The sequence below is a fragment of the Idiotropiscis lumnitzeri genome, chromosome 3 (assembly GCF_059441095.1).
Source record: "Idiotropiscis lumnitzeri isolate Australia: NSW breed Sydney's pygmy pipehorse chromosome 3, RoL_Ilum_1.0, whole genome shotgun sequence".
Classification (NCBI taxonomy): domain Eukaryota; kingdom Metazoa; phylum Chordata; class Actinopteri; order Syngnathiformes; family Syngnathidae; genus Idiotropiscis; species Idiotropiscis lumnitzeri.
Genome location: NC_142393.1, coordinates 22,575,327 through 22,583,427, shown reverse-complemented (window position 1 = coordinate 22,583,427; position 8,101 = coordinate 22,575,327).

Sequence of the window (8,101 nt, the reverse complement as noted above, 5' to 3'; positions counted from 1 at the left end):
TTTGTTCACCCCCCCAACACTCACATGCACGCACACACACTGCTTGGCTGTGAATGGGTCACTGTACCATTGTCTTTTATCAAATATTTTCTCAGCCACTAAAATCAGCCGGACACCAACTAAGACAACGTAGATGTTACATCCAATCAAAATGTCAGGTTATATCACACAATCATTCAAACGGAAAAAAAGAAAACGGATGACATTTGCGAGTGTCAAGTGAGATCCAGCCCAGCGTCGCCAAGCTGTACAAATGTACGGAGGCACCTTGACTTCTGTAGATAATTTATTAAAAATGAAAAATGGTTAAAATACCAAAAAGGGACAATGCCCCCAATTTAGCCCAAGATAGAAAAACATCTGGAGCCATCACTGATTAACTGTATGAGTTTTTTCAAATTAGATTAGAATATTTTTGAATGATGCAATTCTCTGAAATAAGGCACTGGAATATCTTGCTTCTCTGGATCATCGTCATCAGTGCTCCCTCTTTCACGTTCCTCCATGTCATATGAGATCGCAAAATCTCAATCAATCAAGAGATCAAACTTACATTACATCTGCAGAAGTTTGAAAAAAAGTAGCGAGCCTATTAAAAATAGTAAAAAAAATGAACATACCGATATGTGTTTTCAAAGTAAAAAGTCATCAAAAAAATACAAATATTCACGTAAAGCAAAGACATCTGAAAAATCTACTTTGGTGCGATAATTAAGTATTTTTCCAGCATTTCTTTCCACCACTGTGTGCGCGTGTGTGTCTGTGTGTGTGTGTGTTTGTGCTGTATTTTCTCTCCTCTCATGACGCTGTACAGTCTCCATCTGCAAAGGCAGGTTGCCAGGTCACAAATTAAACAAGCTGACGAGCACCCAGGGGCCAAAACCCGATCCATTTCTCGAGGGGCGTCTGTCTGTGTGCAGCTGAGCTCCACTGGTCCTCGCCTTCTCATTAGAGAACATGATCACAAAAACAAACTAAATTTACTGCATTATCCTTCAAATTAAAAGGCTTACAGGTGATTTGATTTTGAAAAATAAACTGGAAGTGACGTGAGCGCAAACATGCACGTGTAACGAACACTGGCTAACTTCAACTACCAACCCAGTGTTAAACTTAGCTCCACCCCGACTTACCAAGATCTTAGTCTCTCATTTGAGGTGTATAACTTCAATACTTCCTTGACACTATTTTCCTACAAGACAGAGCTTTGGTGCCATCTTGTGGCATTTTAGGGTGTTTCAGAAGAGCACAAATACACAAAAAAAGTTTGTCAGTAAATGAGTAAGGATAGGTTTCACAGAAAAAAAATAATAGTTGAGAAATTACTGAAATGTACCCAAAATTATCATCCCAAAACTATTTTTATTTAATTTCACTCATCTCACAATGTCATCCTTAAAAATGAATGACATAAAAAATATTTCATTTAATAAATAAAAAATAATGAAAAAAATACCAATTACTGCTTTCCTATTCGGCACATTTAATATTTTTCCATATATATCACATAGACTCTATTTTCACTGACGTTAAGCAGCTTGTCGTTAGCAACTGAGATGTTAACTTCCATCACTACCAATAGCAATTCAGATCTTTCTCTGCATCATCTTGAGAAGTTTACCACCCTGCTTTCTATGAGCTGTCTGTACTAGAATCTTCAATCTTACTGCAGTTTTCTGTAAAGCTGTTAATTGAAGGCCAATGCTTACTATTCCGCTGACATGTCATCTCAGAAGTAGGAGGGCATCTTTTGGCATTCCAGGGCCTTACAGAAAGAACACAAGCAGTATAGGTAAATGTTGCAGCAAATAGACAAAGGTCAGCCTGCTCAGAAAGGTCAATCGCTGAATTTGTCGACGACGGGTTGCACTGCATGTGAGCTGCATGCGAGTGCATACGGAGTCTGGGGAAGCTACTCTAAATAGATTAGACAATATGTCCTGTAATCAGATTATATTCATTTCGTCACTCGTTAGTCATCAGCTGCTGTGATGCAAATGCAGTGATGCTTTCAGCATGCGTCAAGGCACCTGCACCCGAGATCCTCCGGGAGCCGCCATTTCCAGATTGTTTCTGCGAATGATGAGAGAGTGATATATTTTCTTGAACATCCAGATGAATATTGTAATACATGCATTGGGCCGCTAATCCACGAGAGAGCAGTGAATCATATACCAGATGGCGTTGCAGCAATGCTGAAAGATGGCCACAATAAAAGCACCTGTGTGAATTATTGTAGTCTTGAGACAATGTTACTTGCTGTAGAAAAAGTAATACATGAAAATAATAATTATGTGAAATATCAAATAGCTCGTAAGCACCCCCTAAAAAATTTTTTTTCTCCTGTGCACCCTACTTTATGACCAATTTACGCAGTGAATACAAAAGATAAAATGAGTTTCGAACCCTCTTTTCTTGGCCTGATTTTTTTTATTGTTAAAATATATTGTTTTATGACAGAAAATGTTTAAATATTAGTCATTATGCTTTTTCCTTCGGCGGGAAAACGACTTTTCTGTCCATTTTTTTTCGTACTTTAGTCTCCACAAGGTTAATCTCTCGTAACATTGTCTGAGCAGTGGATGCCAGTTTTAGCGACTGGTGGGGCCTGCAATTGAAGTTAAGACGGCGACTGCTTGGAGTTACCATTGGAGAGGAAGATCCCTACATATGTACTCAAATGGTTACACATAATAGCTGGAGTGAGGAGAACGGTGTTCCTATTCCACCATATGTGTTGGTCCTGAGTGTTTGAAATCCAAGATGGAGGGGAGGGAATGAGAGGGTGTGTGAGTGTTTGTCTGGGGATGTAACAGTGTCTCCCAGGATACCTAATACTTTGCATGCTCCAGGGCTGGCGAGAAGAAAAAGAGCACAATTAGATTAGATATCCAAATAGGCCGGGTATTTGTTTTAATCAGTCTGGTGACACAGGGAGAGCTTGAAAGCATGAAGTCCACAAGCAGGCCCGAAGAGAGGAGAAGCCACAAGAGATGCTCAGAGGAGGCAGACGGTGAAAGGGAGAGATGGGCGAGGGCAGCCGGGGTGATTGGTCCCCGGGCTATGGCTGTATAATGGAGGCTGTCTATGGGCGGGGGCGGGGCCAGTATTCCTTCAAGAGTTCACTGTCAGGTCTTCAAATCAAGGGCAGCCTGGTCACTTCCACCCGACAAAGCAGCATTGATTACAATTACCTTTACACATGCACAACACCGTAATCAGATCACTTTGAGAACAGAAAGCTTGGATTTAAAAATGAATATATGTATTTCTATTTCCGTTGGCTCATTTCGTTTGACTTCTTTAAAACTGGAGTCTTTGCTGGTGCTTCTGATCATTTAAAGAACAGATGCCATCTAGTTAATAAATTACTGCCCACTAGTGGATCAACTGCACATTGCATGTATTTCACAGCATGTCCAGCAGGCGTGCCCAAGTCCAGGCCTCAAGAGCCCCTCTCCAGTCTGTTTTAGGTGCATCTCTATTCCAACGAGGCTGATTGAAATGATCAGCCCATTATCAATGTTTGGAAAAGGCTTATGCCTATCCTGACGATTTGAATCAGGTGTGTTGTAGTAGAGATGGAGCCATAGCAGGCTCGATGAGGGATCTCGAGGACCGGACTTGGGCACGCCTGGAGTACAGTCATCAAATTTTTCATGAAAATTAAAATCACTCTAATGATGCTGAGGCCTAAAAAAATCTCAGGTATCACGTATGATACTTTTGGCAGTATATTTACAATCTGCCTGAGTAATTAAATACAAATCTTCTCCCAGTTCAAGCAGTATAATCCAGTCCAGTATATTTTTTTTTTCCTAATTTTACTTCATTAAAAATGGTGATAGACTTTCTAGAACACGGGTCGCTAGCATTGTGTCTGAATGTGGACACTAGATTATCCCACGGGGCTGTTCTGAAAATAGCATAACCTTGATGAGATATTGTGATTTCCAAGGAATGTTGTATGAGTGATTATTTTTTTTGAAAATGCAAGAGATTTATAGAAATTGATTGTCATATATCATAAAATCAAAAAGTAAACATTTCTAGGATCAAAAAGTAAAATGGAAAACATGGTCAGTGTCGCGACATAGATTATTAAAATTAATTAATAACAATGATTTACAATTAAAGGTAATTTTAGCAAAATTATTTCAGCTGTGTGTTTATCAAAATAGTAGCACTCTCAGTTTCTAAAACGTTGACACCAGTTCTAGAAAGTAAAAGTGGAAAAATGAAGGTCCGTAATTCCAGAGTTACTCTCACAGCCACAACAGAAATTTCAATTTGTATTACAATGATCAGAGAACAATTCAGTCGATAAAATATGAGTACATCTGAACATTTCAATATGATGAGTGAGTTACAGAAGTGTGCGTGGACCAGTGTTACAGTCATTTCTATGAAAGACTTTAGCTAGCGTGTGTGAGAGAACTAGCACTAATGTGTGAGAGCATTTAGTGTGTGAGAGCATTATGTGTTGTGTGTGAACACATTTCAGCATTGTTAGACAGTGTTTCAGTTGTGTGTGAGGGCATTTCAGTCGTGAATGTGCGAAAAAGAAACTTTTTCATACATCTCTCCATTTCAGCTTTAAAAGTGCACATCTGTGCAACAGAAAAGTCATTGATTTAGCCGGTGCCTCCAACATACCTGTTGAAATGTGATTTACAGCTGGCATTCTGTCTCTACCAAACACAAGCAAGCAGAGAGAACATGAAAGTTCCACCCATGAAGGCCAGAGCCAAAAAGTCGATCTGTATACTTCAGAACTACCAGGCTGTTTAAAATGTCGGAGGTACAGTATAGGACTGATGTGTCTGATGGAAGTTTTTCTCAAGAATCCAACAGGGTACATTCAAATTTCCGCAGCTGCTTTCTATTGCTCGATATGCAGAGTCCTTCCAAACAGTTTATTTTCTATCCTCCACTTTAGCCTCAAGGTTGTTTGCTTTTTCCTCTTTATAAACAGCCCCTATTCTCACATGTTCTTTCTTGGTGGAAATGCACTCCGTCTAATTCGTTATGCTGCTCTGTTATTCCCCCGGCGGAGACATGCCACTCGCACTCAGATGTGTAAAAGAGTATGGCGCGCGGCTTCACGCCTGTGGAAGTGACTTGAAGTGACAGAAAAATAAAACAAATAACTCACAGTCATCCGTCTGGCATATGAAGCGGAAAAGATCCACTCGATGTCCTTCACTCTCACTCTGGGTGAAGGGCAACATTATGACCAAAGTCTGGGTGGCTGTTCGGAGGCGAGGTGGGGTCACGCTCTGCATGCCCGGGCCCTCGGGGCACCCACCAGTAGCAGGATGAGCTTGAGCATCCGCTGGGAGGATGACCCCAGATCTCTGCCTCCCATGGGCTTTGGATTGTACAGCTGTACCATATTGGAGCGTAACAAAGTTCTGCACGGCACATTTGCATGTGGGGAGACAATGGATCTATCTATCTATCTATCTATCACGAATTATTAACTGTAAAAAAACAGATCAATTTTATTTCCATGAAAATCACAATGTCCCATCATCTGTGAGTTTTTTTTTTTGTTTTTTTTTGTTTTTTTTTTTTTTACAGGACTTCCGGCTGCTCACATGGTACTCGGTCCCGAGGGACACAATCTTGGTGACCCCTGGTGTATGGTACTCCATTTTTGGTCATTAAAACGTATTCTAAATCATTTCAAAATAATGTACTTCTGTTTTATTGCTGCAATATATACAACCAAACTAATTTAAGGAAGTAGGTAAGTAAAAGCATTTATAGTTGCATTTATACAACTATATGTCTACAAATATTTATTTCTTACTTTTTCATATTGTCCGAGGTATGTGTTTCAAATGTCTTACACTATGAAGTTTCATTCAATAAAATAATTCAGTCGTTTGAAATAGTCATTATTTTTGATAAATATAATAAATGATGCTGACGATTTGGAAATGGAATGAAACAGACTGATTTTAATTCCCTTAAAACATTTGTGAACAGAGGGTTGGTATGTATTTTCAATAGCAGGAAATATGATTTTTTGACAAATTGGTCACGTAATATTAGTTCATTTGTGGCTAAAATTTGTCAACAAATAGTTCATGTAATTTAATTAATTTTAGTCCATCCGATTAAATGCCTCCTAATTTATTAAACCAGCGTGATTGTGGGGGCTACTCGCTTTCATGTGGGCTAAATTTGTTTTTCATTTATGAACAAACAAAACATTTGACGTGAAACCAAAGGCTTAAATTTGACAAAATAAACGTGCTATTTTTGACCAACTATATCCAACTAAGGAGAACGGCCCGTCGCCATTTGTTCCTCCCGCATTGTTGCTTGTTTGCTTGAAACCCCCGACGCGTGCACAAAGCGACTCATTGCCAAGTTTTTGTAAATGTCTGTTTGCAGAGTCCTGGTGTGTTTCCCGAGCAAGGCTGTCCTGCATTTTGGGCCAAAGAAGAGCAACTGCCTTCGGGTCAACGTTATCCAACGAGACGACGTACCGAGTTCTCCTCTGGCTCCTTCCCCAGTGTTGACGTCTCTCGGCCGGCTTCCGTGTCAAGCAGGGCGCCTGCTGTTCCGGTAATTGATTTAAAACAACATCTCTGTGAGCACACGTGCTGTTGTTTAACATCACGATATTCCTCTGCTTATTTTCATTCATTTATTTCTGTTAAGTCACGCAACAGGTTAATTCCAAAGGATGATGCGATTGGCTGGCAACCAGACCAGGATGTATACTGCCTAAGTTTTATTTTATTGCATTGTATTACGAAGAGTCCTGTTGTATTTTTTTGGGCATATATTTTTCTTTTAATTGGTTAATTTAATATTTTGAATTATAATAAAAGTTATGTTGTAATTGTTTTTTTTCCCGCATCAAATATCAGTTATTTGATTTATTTAAAATAATAAAATGAAAAAATATTCAAATAAGCAATATTACATGCAAACTTATTTTGCAATTGTATTAAATAATTATGATTTAATTTATAAAAAGAATAGTGAGTTAATTTGCATACACAGTTAACACTTTTTCACCTTACCTAGGAATGACATTGAAAGAAAATCTAATATGGACTTTGAGCTCAAAAGTCTTCCCACCCCTGAACTAGACAGTATTTCTACAAGCTGAATCAGGTTTAGACAATTACAAAAATTGTGAATTTTGCTATCGTTAGTCCAAATATATCTACAAGCAACAAGATAGTTTGGTATGTCAATGTCAAATGTCCAAATGTTTAAAAAGCTCGGAAAAGATGGCATTTTGGGTCCAGTTCGAAGCATGTCTGACTTTGCGTCAACACAGGTTCCTCTGACCCGCCTTTTCTGTGACACCCCACGCATGTGAGGTGACACAGAGGACAGCCCCTGTCCTGCTTCCCCCAGAAAACCAGCTTAATCTTCCCAAAACGCACCCCTCTAACCGACTAACCCCGGGGTCACCGGCTGTCAATCAGTGCCTCAGCTGCTTGTGAGGCTTCTGGATGTGGCGTAGAAGATGTGAAGAAGGTCTCTTGAGAGAATCCCCTGGCTCTGGGTCTGGGACCATCTCTGTGCATTCATGGCGGCTAATTCAATTAGTCATCCTTCTCTTATTCTAATGCAAACCTCAGGTTGAATTGCCACCCTGTATATGTGAAAGGAAAGGCCCCGGGCCACGATGGCCAGACAAAGATGGGTCAGCTGTACCAAGTATAGAGATCTTGTTCATGCAAGCTTACAGCTGCATTTATCTAGCAGGTTGCACTCATTGTTGCTCGGGTGGGAATCACAAAACTCATGGGTAAAAATATAGATATGATTACAAATCATCACTGTCTCCTAATGTGAAAATACATGAGGGCATTTTTTATTATAATACAGATTCATTTATTGCTTGTGTTTTTTAAAAACAAAATTTTGGAAAGGACCTTAAAAAATAATTGCATATTAAAAAATAATCACAAGATTGAGGGGGAAAATAAATAAATAAATATATTAGTGCTGTCAAGTGATTCATTTTTTTAACTAATTAATCACGAAAAATTCCATGATTAATCACCATTAATCACATTTTTCAACTACTATTTTTCGCAAAGCTTGTAACAGATATTTACTTGAA